Source organism: Vulpes vulpes, chromosome 16 (assembly GCF_048418805.1).
Source record: "Vulpes vulpes isolate BD-2025 chromosome 16, VulVul3, whole genome shotgun sequence".
In the NCBI taxonomy this organism is placed as follows: domain Eukaryota; kingdom Metazoa; phylum Chordata; class Mammalia; order Carnivora; family Canidae; genus Vulpes; species Vulpes vulpes.
Genome location: NC_132795.1, coordinates 45,194,847 through 45,208,142, shown reverse-complemented (window position 1 = coordinate 45,208,142; position 13,296 = coordinate 45,194,847). Strand labels below are relative to the sequence as shown.

Below are 13,296 nucleotides of genomic sequence, written 5' to 3'. Positions count from 1 at the left end.
CTGAGAACAGTCTCCAAGGCTGAGGATCAGCTGTGAGAGAAGCTTAAATGTATCAGTAAGTCTCTACCCAAGCTCCGTCTAATTTATTACATATAAAGTCAGCATTTTGCTGAGTTTACGTAAATAGCTTTAATCTGTTTCAGCTATTTTAAGTATATTCCTATTTATAAATATAATAGATGAAAATAAACATAAATATTAAAAATATCATTTTGAGAGAATGAAAGGGGGCAATTACGCGGACAGATACATGTTTAGGTGAAACCTAAAGAAATAAAAAAACCCAAAATTGGAGAATATGGGAAAAGTATCTTATTCTATCAATGACACAGGACTTTCTTACCAAACCATTTCTTTCTCTCTCTCTCTTTTTAAAGGTTTTACTTATTTATTCATGAGAGACACAGAGAGAGAGGCAGAGACACAGGCAGAGGTAGAAGCAGGCTCCTTGCAGGGAGCCCAACATGGGACTCGATCTCGGGACCTCGGGGTCACACCCTGGGCTGAAGGCAGGTGCTAAACTGCTGAGCCACCCAGGGATCCTCCCTAACAAACCACTTCACTGGAGATCCAGAAATAAGCGTAGTTTCCCAAGCGTCCTAAATGAGTGTGATGCAGGCCAGAGCCATCGCATCAGGGCTCTTATCTATAGGACCCGCAGATTAAACTCATTTGTAAGCCTCAATTCTGACCTTCTAGTCCCATCGTGAGTGGTTCATGGCTTGTTTCGAACAGTAGTGCCCAAGTACCCGTGAGCTGGACAAAGGCTTCCAGCATGAGCTTAGGTTTCAAAATGGATGTGACTGAAGCAGTGGCTGCAATGGTCACACAGCAACAATCCTGTAATTTGGGATTCTGGAGTTTGATGATCTCAGTTGTATGTCAGTCATCTACCTCTTTACAACAGAGACCTATCCACACCATAATGTGTGTGAGAGGGGAGGAGAGTAAGAACGAATAAGAAGAGGTAGGGGGAATCATGTAATTGTTAATCTACGTTGGTTTGAGAGAATATCACCACTTTGGGTTCAAGGGACAAAAATGTACATGCTATTATATAAATATGGCATTTCAAGGACTGTATATTTCAGTGGACAATTGTTTGGACTCCAGGAAAAAAAAAAGATATTAATTAACTACGTGGTATCACTGAACAAGCACACACACATGCACACACACACATTCACACTCATTCACTCCAACAATGAGAGAAACTATAGAAAGACCCATACATAAAATAAAAAAAAAATATATTGAAACGTAGTTCCAAGACCTTACTCTTAGAGTCTTTTGCTATATATAAATATAGGGACAACAACAGCCAAACTGTGGAAGGAGCCTCAGTGTCCATCGAAAGATGAATGGATAAAGAAGATGTGGTTTATGTATACAATGGAATATTACTCAGCCATTAGAAACGACAAATACCCACCATTTGCTTCAACGTGAATGGACCTAGAGGGTATTATGCTGAGTGAAATAAGTCAATCGGAGAAGGACAAACATTATATGGTCTCATTCATTTGGGGAATATAAAAAATAGTGAAAGGGAATAAAAGGGAAAGGAGAAAAAATGAGTGGAAAATATCAGAAAGGGAGACAGAACATGAGAGACTCCTAACTCTGGGAAACGAACTAGGGGTGGTGGAAGGGGAGGAGGGCGGGGGATGGGGGTGACTGGGTGACGGGCACTGAGGGGGGCACTTGACGGGATGAGCACTGGGTGTTATTCTGTATGTTGGCAAATTGAACGCCAATAAAAAATAAATTTATATATAAAAAAAGAAATGACAAATACCCACCATTTGCTTCACTGTGGATAGATGCGGAGGGTATTATGCTAAGTGAAGTAAGTCAATTGGAGAAGGACAAACCTTATATGGTTTCACTCATACGGCAAATATAAAAAATAGTGAAAGGAATTATAGGGGAAAGGAGAGAAAATGAGTGGGAAATATCAGTGAGGGTGACAGAACACGAGAGACTCCTAACTCTGGGAAAGGAACAAGGGGTAGTGGAAGGGGAGGTGAGTGAGGGGATGGGGTGACTGGGTGATGGGCACTGATGGGGGCACTTGAGCTGATGAGCATTGGGTGTTATACTATATGTTGGCAAATCAAACTTCAATAAAAATATATTTAAAAATAAAAAACAATAAATAAATAAATAAATAAATAAATAAATAAATAAATAAATAAATAAATGTAGGGACAGTATAGTAAACATATTATAAGGTACATATGTGTGTGTGTGTGTGAGTGTGTGTGTTGTGCAGACATACACATTTTAATGTGACTGAAATGACCCATTGTCCTTGCAGATTTAAATAAACAGTTCTTGAAACCCAATGTGTGGTGATTGTAACTATAAATTCTTAAGACATTGCTGTCTTTGCCTTGAACATTGGCTGGTCTTAATACCTCATTATGGTCAATTTTATGTGTCAACTGGGGCAGGTTACCTGTTCCAACACTAATCTAGGTATTTTGTAAATTAGACTAGAGTCCAAATGCAGTTGAGTCTAAGAAAAGAAGATCATCCCAGGTGAACTGGGTAAATCCGATCCAACAATAAGTCATAAGAGCACAGCTGAGGCTTCTTGAAGCTCTCCCTGTGGATGACCACTTCAGTAGTGTCCAAGAGTTTCAGCTTGCTTTTCCCGGTGGCTTGCCTTATAGCTTCCAAACCTCCCCCATCCAGCCCCTAAAAATGTACGGCAACTCCTTTTGATAAATCTCTCAGTCTGTATCTCCTCTTCATCTATTTCCCTGGGTGAAGTCTGACCAGTACTCTAAGTGGTGCAAGGGACTGTGCGTGATTCTCAAGTCTGTGTCCCGACGGGTGATATAGCTTCTGCTGGGCTCTCTTTCAGTTACTTGCCTTAAAAACCAACCATGTTGCTGTGATGAAATCCAGGTAATGAAGCTGTGTTCCACTGCATGGCAACAGAGGAGGGCCAGCTGACACATCACCATCTACCGGGCCTTTGAGAGGGAAAGCCTTTGAGAAGATTCTAGATCCACCGCTCATGGACCACAGCCATGTGAGAAACTGAGATCAGGAACAACATGGCCAAGCCAGTCAACTTCCCGAAGTGTGAGAGACACTGATCAGTGAAAATTGTTTCACGCCACTGTTTGGGATGGCAGGTCTACAGTACAGGTAATGGTTACAGACCTTGGCGGCTTTGCATTATGTTAAAATCTCTAAATTAGAACATCTTTAAACCTGGATAGAGACTTACATATTTTATTGATCTTTTAAAAAAACTGGCCTTTGGTTTTGTTGATTTTCTGTTTTCAGTGCCATTGATTTCTGCCCCAATTGTTATGTCTTTTGCTTCCCTTTGGATTAAATGATTTCCTTTCTCTAGTTTCATAAGATGGAAGCTTATGTTATTAACTTAGAAAGATTTCAGATTTTATTTTTAATATATGTGTATTTTGTGTTATAAATTTGCCTCTAAACGCTGTTATTACTGCACTTCAAAAGTTCTGATGTATTTTTTCATTATTTCAATATATTTTAAAATTTCTCTGCGAATATCTTCTTGGCCCATGTGTAATTTAGAAATGTTCTGTTTAATTTCCAAGTATTTCTGAATTTTCCAGCTATTTCCAACCAATTAGTCACTTTTAGTTTAATTCCACTGTAGTCTAAGACTGTAGTCTAAGAACATACTTTGCATGATTTCTATTCTCTGGATTTGTTCAAGGGTATTTATCTTGGTGAATGTTCCATAGGAGTTTAAATGTATTTTATTATTGTTGAATGAAGTATTCCAAAAATTTCAGTTAGGTTTATTGATTAATGCTGCTCCTGCTCAGTTCAACTATATTCTTGCTGATTTTCTGTCTGCAGAATCTATCAATTACCGAAGACGTGTGTTGAAATCTCCAACTATAATAGTCACACAGCATTCATTTTTCTGTTAAACTTACTAAGAACTGGAATATTTCACTGTTTACTGTAGCTGTAGTTGCCAGAGGTTTACAGCTGATTTAGTGTCATTGTTTTCTCTTGTTTTTTAAAAATTTATTTATCCATGAGAGACACAAAGAGAGACAGAGACACAGGCAGAGGGAGCAGCAGGCTCCCTGTGGGGAGCTCAGTGTGAGACTCGATCCCAGGACCCTGGGGTCACGCCCTGAACCAAGGGCAGATGCTTAACCGACTGAGCCACCCAGGTACACCAAAAGTTTTTTCGATTTACGTTTGTTTATCCTCCTTCTTGTTGTAAGGATGAGAATGATTTCCAAGCTCCTTACATTTTGGAAGTAAAACTAGAACATTCTAAGGGCCACATCCATGTGAATGTCTACTGGAGGATGGTGACACAGTGTTCAGGAAAATATGACCATTAAAGTAACTTGCATATGTTTATTTTATTATTGTTTGCCCCTTTACATAAAAATATGAAAACTTGGGGCACTGGGTGGCTCAGTAGTTGAACGTCTGCCTTCGGCTCAGGTTGTGATCCCAGGTCCTGGGATCGAGTCCCACACCGGGCTCCCCACTTCTCTGCCCCCTTTCTCTGCCTCTCTCTCTCTCTCTCTCTCTCTCTCTGTGTGTGTCTCTCGTGAATAAATAAATAAAATCTTAAAAATATATATATATATGAAAACTTAAGTGGGAAACATATAAATGTCTTGATTAGGGTTCTATTATTTTTAGGGAGTTAATAGATCCTAAATATTTAGTTATATAAATGCTAAGAAAATGGATATTTCTTGCAATTTCTACCTAGGCTTTACAGTCTGATCAGGAGATGCAAAGGGACTGTGAAATAGGTAATCTGACCATAGCTGGAATTTTTGCAGGATGCTCCATGTATTCTTAGAGTCAGACAACAGGATGAATGCCTGGCATGAATACCATAGTGACTGACCCAGACTCTCATTTTGTGTCTCTGCTTCTATTCTCGCCCACCTAAAAACGGATTATGAACCAGTAAATGACAAAGAAGACCATTGTAATAGCAGCTAACTTTCATTATGTGCCACACAGATGATTTTTTTCCCCCTGAAAGGCCTTTCCTTCCTTCCTATACTCATTGCTGTGTGGCCTAAAAAATAGCTGAATTGCTCTGGGCATCTGTTTGAAAGTTTGGGCTAAAAGCAGAGTGTGCCTTTTCATAACAATAACAATTAGAATTTTCTTTCTCAAATAACCTTACAAACACGATGGTTCACAACTGGCATGCTGTGACCTAGTTTCAGTTGGTTTTATAAGAATATTCATTATAATAATGCAGTCACCAAAACTCAGCATGCTGAGCAGCTAGAAACCAATCTCCAGGTCTTCTACAACCCCCTCTATCTATTTCAGGGGATTGCTGTTCTGCAGGTACCCAACTACATGGAGATATTCTTAAACTCTATTATAATTATATTTTTCTTTGTTCTCGTGCTCCTTAGGAAGGGAGATTTCCAAAATGAGATCTGGTGTAAAATTCAAGTGCTTATTATCTGAGAATATATTTTCCCAACTAATTTCTTCCAGGGACGTGGAGCAAAATCCTAAAGAAATAACTATTGATTTTCCATGTATTTTCAAATCACTGATAACAGTAAAATTCTGTGGTTCTCTAAAGAGTGGATAAGTAAAAAGAATGCTTCCTAGAGAGTCAAAGAATGTATATCATAAATTCAAGGCAATATTTGTTTTGTTACTCAAAATATTTTACTCCAGTCTATGCTTTCTTAATTTGTTAAAGAAGCTAATAGTGCAAACCTCATTGGGATAAAAATGTCAAAATATAAGACATTAAATGTAACATTTCAATATCCTTGTTCCATTGGTTCTATGCCCTGAAATTAACTCCATGTCTCAAACTATATGCTGCTTTCCTCCTCTCTATCTTTCTCTATTATCTATCTATCTATCTATCTATCTATCTATCTATCTATCATCCATCTATCTTCTGTTAATTTACCTTTGTTTTTCCAATTCTCTACAAAATGAGCTAGCTACTCTATACCTAACTGGATACCAAAAAGTCTCTAAATTTCTGTTGATGTTTTAACAGGGCAAAAAGTTCAACTAGAAGTTATGTTTTTTTCCTGCTATTTTAATAAATGAAAAAGTCTATTTTCTATAAACTGAGATGCTTCTCATGACTAATATAGACAATCATGTAAACAAAAACTATTTTTGAACAGAATAAGAATATTGGATGTCAACCATTCTGGGAAACACTGTAGTGATCAATGAGCTTAAAGGTTACTGAGTAAGGTGGCTGTTTTTTTTTTTTTTTAAACAAATACATTGGAACATTTATTTTACAGATCTTGTTTTATTTCAGTATATTATAGAAATATTTTTTTCTGAAGGTGCTTCCACTGATGACAAAAGTGATGGAACTCTTCTTTTGAAATTGTCTTTAGACACAATATTCTGTTCATTAATGTTATGGATCCTATCAGGGATAGGCACTATTGTTAGCTTCAGGTGAGTTAGTCTAGAAAATATGCAGCTTACGTTTTTCCTTTTCTTGGCCCTTGAGCCTGAAGAGGAGTCAGTTTTGACCTAAAAGGCATGATTTCCCTTAATGCATCATATTCTTGTTCTAAAGAATCCATGACATAAAACTACAGAGAGAATTAGTTATGATGAAACAGTTAAAACTTTCTGAAGTCAAAACAGGAATATATTTCTTCCTTTTTTTAAAAAAAAACCTCATTGGTTAATCATCTGATACTACTTTAGATCAACTGGTTACATGCTAGAATGCTTTAAAAACAGAAAGAAAAAAGAAAAGAAAACAGAAAGAAAAACCAGCACAGATGATATGGCTTTTTTAGCTAAGTTAACATGTCATACATATATGGAAAAAACTGCTAAACAATTATTTAATTATTCAACAAATATTCAGTGAGAGCCTACAATGCACTAGACACTGAGCCTTGTGCTAGATTATCTATAGATTATCCTGTTTCTTTTTTTTCCCCTGTTTCTCTTATAAAGTCTATTTAGTATTTCTAAGACTCATGATGTTTATTTCTGTGTTGTAGTTAGAGAGGGGTGAAAATAGATGCAGAAAATGTAAAGATCATAGTAAGAACAGTAAGGAGTGACTAGAAATGTGATATAGATGCGACCAGGTGGAAAGAGGGCCCAACATTGAATTTCAAGATAATGTAGATAATGTAGGAGTCATAGACCCATCATTGACTTAACCTGATACTACCAATCCTACCTTGGGGGAAAGGAACAATCTGTGTGGAATTAGAATAATTTTAAGATGATATACTAAATATTATAACATTGCTGAAATGAATGGTAAAATTGAGACCATGACCTGGACTTGACACATGTGGAAGAAGAAAAGGCAGATAGCAGGCAAAGAATAATAATAAAGGAGAGGAGAGGTAGAGGCCTTTATGCTAGATGTCTCCTTTTATTTTTTTCAACTAAAATAGGAATAACCTTGAGAGGAAAGTCTTCTCAGATGGTAAGAAGGAAGTCTCTGGCACACACCTTCTGAATTGTTACTGAAAACAGTCCCTTCCCCACTTCCTTCACCAAATACCCACTGAGCATTTCCTGTATGGCAAGATATTAGCCTATCCTCTGGGATACAGTAGACCATCCGTGTGGAGTTACTCTATTGGGCAGAATGTGATTAGGAGCTATTAATTTGGAATCTTACGGTTATACTATTCAGTTTGTGGTTACTGACCCGGGTTCAAGTCAGAGGGCCAATAATCATCTACTCTAAATCTAAAGTCATTTATTTTTATAATTTGTACTGTAAACAGCAATCCATCAAAACAAGTTAACTCATTTGATTACCATGTATAATGAGAACAAATTATTTTAACTGGTTCCCCAGGAAGTTACTTTGCTTAAAGACAAACGTTTTCTCTTTTTATGGCCAAAGTCAATGATAGTTACATTGGCTATAAAAATATTCCTCAATAAAAATAATATTTATCTATATAATGTAGAGCTCTGTGGTCTTAATTTTTATCTCCATTTAAAAGTATATATATTGCTTTATTATAGTCGTAAGTATATAATGTGCATGAGAATGCAATAAAATATAGTGTAAATACATGATAAAATGCCTTTAGGCCATCATATAATAAAGCCAAGTTCATGAAAATGTAGAAAATTGTGTACATAAAATATATATATAAAAAAGATGTAGATTACCCTAGCTCAAATATTTTAAAAGGCAGTTGTTTTTTTTTTTTTAAACTCATTGTTTTGGGAATTAAGCTAAAAATGTGTTAGTCATCTTGATCTTTCCCCTCTAGCTCCTTGTGTAAAAGCAAAATTCAGGCTAATGTCTGATATCAATAGTGAGTGAATGTGGGTTTGAAATGGACTGAGTAGATTTGATGCTGCTATGAGTATCTCTAATCCTGAGGCAAATACGCCGTTGGTAAATTCTATCCTATATGTAAGGTGAAACTGTTTTCTCAGTAGGAAAAAAAAGTAAGAATATGAAACAAGGTGATGCAAGCTGGTCTAATTTTCCACTCTGTGCCACATGGTGATGGCCCTCATCATTCACACCTGAGGGAAAGTAGAAGCGAGGCGGAAGACGTCTGAAACCACAGAGGCCCTACTGTATTAGGGAGAGTGCCAATTAGCGAACATGTCCTATCAACAAGGAATCATGAGTGCATTAGTGCATAGTCGAGAAAGAAAATAATTCGGCTTAAGAGGATTAGAAATCCCCAGTTCCTAGTTACAAGTAATCCAACCACATAGTAAAACAAACAAATTCAATAATATTTGAAGTTTATGAACAAAGATAGTCAAAAGGGAAGAAATGACATTATGATGATACATGCAAAGCTTTGTTCTTATTCCTTCTGAAAAATCTGTGTTTCAGAAAAGTCTCACTGAGAGGAGAAAAACCAAGCTTGCTGTTAAATCCTTGGGGCTACACTACTGTTTTGCATTGATTTGTGTATGTGTTCCTTTTATCTAATAATATCACATTATTTATTAAAATTGTGACATCACAGTAATTGATACACAGTTCAAGTGTTCTAGAAAATAACTTTGCAAGAATTATGATTCATTTGTCTCAGATTCCGCTGGTTCTGTGTGGGTTATTTATACATTAATGTTCAATAGAGTTTAATTTACTTTATGCACATGTGCTGTGTATACAGTGTGTTAAGTTTCACCAACGACAACAAATCTATCGAGACAAAAACTAGAAAGAAATGTATTTCTCCTTCTCCTATAATGTGGCCTTTCCCAATTACCCCCGTGCAAAAGCAGAGATGATAATTTATCTCTATTTCAAAGAATTGTTCTGAAAATCGAATAATTTAAAAACAATTCAAGTGAAAATACTTTAACATTATAAAGCACTTTGGAAAAAAAAATCCAGATTAGATTTTATTAATAGAATCATTATCTTTAATAAGAATGCCTTTTTTTGGACATGTAAAACTGAAATAGGGCAATTATAGGTAATTAGGAGAAATGATGGAAAGAAGGTTGAAGCCATCACACAAAGTCAATTAAACCTGTGTCACATTTCAGTCTCAAAAAAAAAATTAGATTTTGCTCAAGGGTCATTACTAGCCTTCAATACACACCAAGTAGCAAAAAGCAGGAAAACATTTTCATTAAACCTCCCCTCCCACCATCTTCTACTGCCTCATCATACCCTTCATTTCTCAGGACTGAGGAACAGGACTTTGACTCCATAATTGACGTTGCTGCCACAAGCTGGCAAATGTGGACACACTCTTCTCTTTCCCTGCCCGCTCCCCGACTTCAACAGAGGAGAAAGGAGCCAGCATGCAGGTGTGAGGAGATAGAGACCACAAAGAACAAAGTCAAAATTCAGTGAATTTCTGACTAGCAAACCATTGAATTCAGGGTAGAGAATTAGATGATGCTCACAGTTGCGTAGGATGCTCCTAAGTGGATTCTACACAGAAAAGCACAGACTAGACACTTGGTTTGAACAAACAAATCAAAATGTCACCATTTTATTTATTTATTTATTTTTTAATTTATATATATATATATATTTTTTTTTAATGTCACCATCTTAAAGGTAGGTGATCTCAAACAAGTGTCTCAAACACATTGGCGCTCAAAATAAAATGTGCAAAACAGACAAAATATTTAGTATATTGCAGGTATAAAGTTGATGCCGAGTGACCACATGGCGATGGCGACAATGATAAGGTCAGACGTCTGATATATCCTGAAGGTCATTACCACAGTTATTTACAATTTGGAATTATTTATCCCAGTGTAAGTCTTAAAATTTGATAGAATATCCCCCTTTTATTTTGAACAACTTGGAGTTTATTAGAGTGAAGATTCTAACGCTCGACTTACTGAGAACAAGTCAAACTTAATAAATGGCATGTTCAAACCAGAGTTTAAGAAGTCAAGCATTTCCTTTCTTTTGTGAATTAATCAATATTTGCATCCTGCATGCTTATCCGTTGGACTATCAACTATTCTCATGAATTGCAGTAGACATGAATGAACACACTTGATTAAATTATGCCAATTAAATTTGTATTAAGCCCAGGTTAGGGCAGCCTGGGTGGTTTAATGGTTTAGCACCACCTTCAGCCCAGGGTGTGATCCTGGGGTCCTGGGATCGAGTCCCACATCAGGCTCCACGCATGGAGCCTGCTTCTCCCTCTGCCTGTGTCTCTGCCTCTCTCTCTATCTCTGTGTCTCTCATGAATGAATAAAAAAATCTTAAAAAAAAAAAAGCCCAGATTATTCTCAGTAACTCTTCTTGTTTTTTTTTTTTTCCCCCCTGGGTACAGTATACTTTATTGATGGTACATGACAAATAGGGCTCCCCAAGCCCTCCCCTTCCTTGGGGTATGGGATGTAAATTGGAGTCAGGAGATTTTCAGTGTGTTGGGGGATTAAGTTGGGGCAGGGACTCCCCAGTAGGAGGGCCTCTCTCTTCCTCTTGTTCTCACTGGGGCTGGTGGTCCAGGAGGCTCTTACTCCTTGGAGGCCATGTGGACCATGAGGTCCACCACCTGGTTGCTGTAGCCTAATTCATTGTCATACCAGGAAATGAGCTTGACGAAGTGGTCATTGAAGGCCATGCCAGCCTCCGCGTCGAAGGTGGAAGAGTGGGTGTCACTGCTGAAGTTGCAGGAGACAACCTGGTCCTCAGTGTAGCCCTGGATGCCCTTGAGGGGGCCCTCCCATGCCTGCTTCACCACCTTCTTGATGTTGTCATATTTGGCAGCTTTCTCCAGGTGGCAGGTCAGATCCACAACTGACACGTCGGGTGTAGGGACATGGAAGGTCAGGCCAGGGAGCTTCCTGTTCAGCTCAGGGATGACCTTGCCACAGCCTTGGCAGCACCAATGGAAGCAGGGATGATGTTCTGGGCAATCCCTCGGCCGTCACGCCACAGCTTCCCAGAGCGGCTTTCCACGGTCTTCTGGGAGGCAGTGATGGCATGGACTGTGGTCATGAGTCTCTTCACAATGCCGTGGAGTTTTCTTGGATGACATTGCCTGGGGTGCCAAGCAGCTGGTGGTGCAGGAGGCATTGCTGACAATCTTGAGGGAGTTGTCATACTTCTCATGGTTCACGCCCATCACAAACATGGGGGCATCAGCAGAAGGGGCAGAGATGATGACCCTCTTGGCCTTACTCTTCAAGTGAGCCCCAGCCTTATCCCTGGTGGTGAAGACCCCAGTGGACTCCACTACCCACTCAGCACCAGCCTCACCCCATTTGATGTTGGTGGGATTTCACTCCTGGAAGATGGATATGGGTTTCCCATTGATGACAAGTTTCCATTCTCTGCCTTGACCGTGCCATGGAACTTGCTGTGGGTAGAATCATACAGGAACATGTACACCATGTAGTTGAGGTCAATGAAGGGGTCATTAATGGTGACAATATCCACTTTGCCAGAGTTAAAAGCAGCCCTAGTGACCACGCGCCCAATATGGCCAAATCCGTCACTCCGACCTTCACCATCGTGTCTTGGGGACGCAGCTGTCACTGCGCCAGAAGATGCAACTGTCTGCCGAACGGGTAGGAGCAGAACTATTCTCAGGATTTTAAAAATAGATTTCTGCTATTAGCTCATTTTTGTTATTTATGAATTATTCCTAAAATTAAAATGTAGAAAGGGGCAACTGGGTGGCTCACTTGGTTAAGCATCTGACTCTCAATTTGGGCTCAGGTCACGATCTCAAGGTAATGAGATCAAACCTTACCTTGGGCTCCACACCTGCATGCTTTGGGGTTCTCTCTCTACCTCTCCCCTTGCACCCTAAACCCCCTGCTAGGGTGTATGCAAGTGCACTCTCTTTCTTAAAAAAAATAAAATGGAGGAAAATTGTTATGGGTGTAATTGATTATCCTGACCATTACTTGCTCATTACTTCATTAATCAGATAATCAAGTATTCAATTAATCAATTATAGCAATTAATCAATAATACTCTTAACTAGTGTTTTGTTTTTCTATAATTACTTATTATATTTTAAAATTATAAAGTGGCAACATGTAGCATTTTTTGATGACTCCTGTAAAATAAAACAAAACAAGACAGAAGCACAAGAAAAATATCTTGCTGTTTTAAAAAATCTTTTCACATTTTTCATCTACTTTTTTTTTTTTAAGTGGTATGGAGCCCAATTCAGGGCTTAAACCTGTGATAAAGACCTGAACTGAGATCAAGTGTCTGACAATCAACTAAGCCCAGGTACCCTTCATATACTTTTAATAGCTCCCTATATGTATGGCTGAGCTGGATTCACACAAATATTACTTCATATAGTATAAATCTTATAATAGCTATACTTTGTTAAAGTATCTTTCTAGTTCATGCATTTTATGACTTTTAATACTGTAAAACAATGACTTTCTCAAAGTCAGAAATTTAAATATATTATAATTTTCCAGTATATCCTAATAAAACGTGGGGTCTCTCTGTCCTTTGGGTTAATTTGCTTAATTCAATCAGGAGTACTGACTTTAACAGGGTCCCGGCTCCATTTGTAATGCCCAATGCATATGATTTTCATTCTATCTCTGTTGCGTTGCTTTCACTTTTTAGACCCTCTCTTCCATCAGACATGCTCTTTAGCTCATGCTCAAAGTCATGCTTACCCCGCAGGTTTTCTAAGTCCCTCTCTAACTGAATAATCTTATTTGGATTATTACTTTTCTATGGTTCATCATCACCCTATGTATTTAAAGTAGAGTTTAAACATTCATACCTTCTTTCATGGTTTGACACAGGTCATGTTCCTTTACGTGCCCCACTTGTGTTGCTCTATTATTCAGATGTCCTAAAGGTAAAAAAATGCA

At 38.0% G+C, this 13,296-nt stretch overlaps 1 pseudogene; it reads right to left on the bottom strand.

The window, feature by feature from the left end:
• Positions 1-10,911: 10,911 nt before the first annotated feature.
• LOC112922228 (glyceraldehyde-3-phosphate dehydrogenase pseudogene) lies at positions 10,912-11,955 on the bottom strand (annotated as a pseudogene).
• Positions 11,956-13,296: the final 1,341 nt, after the last annotated feature.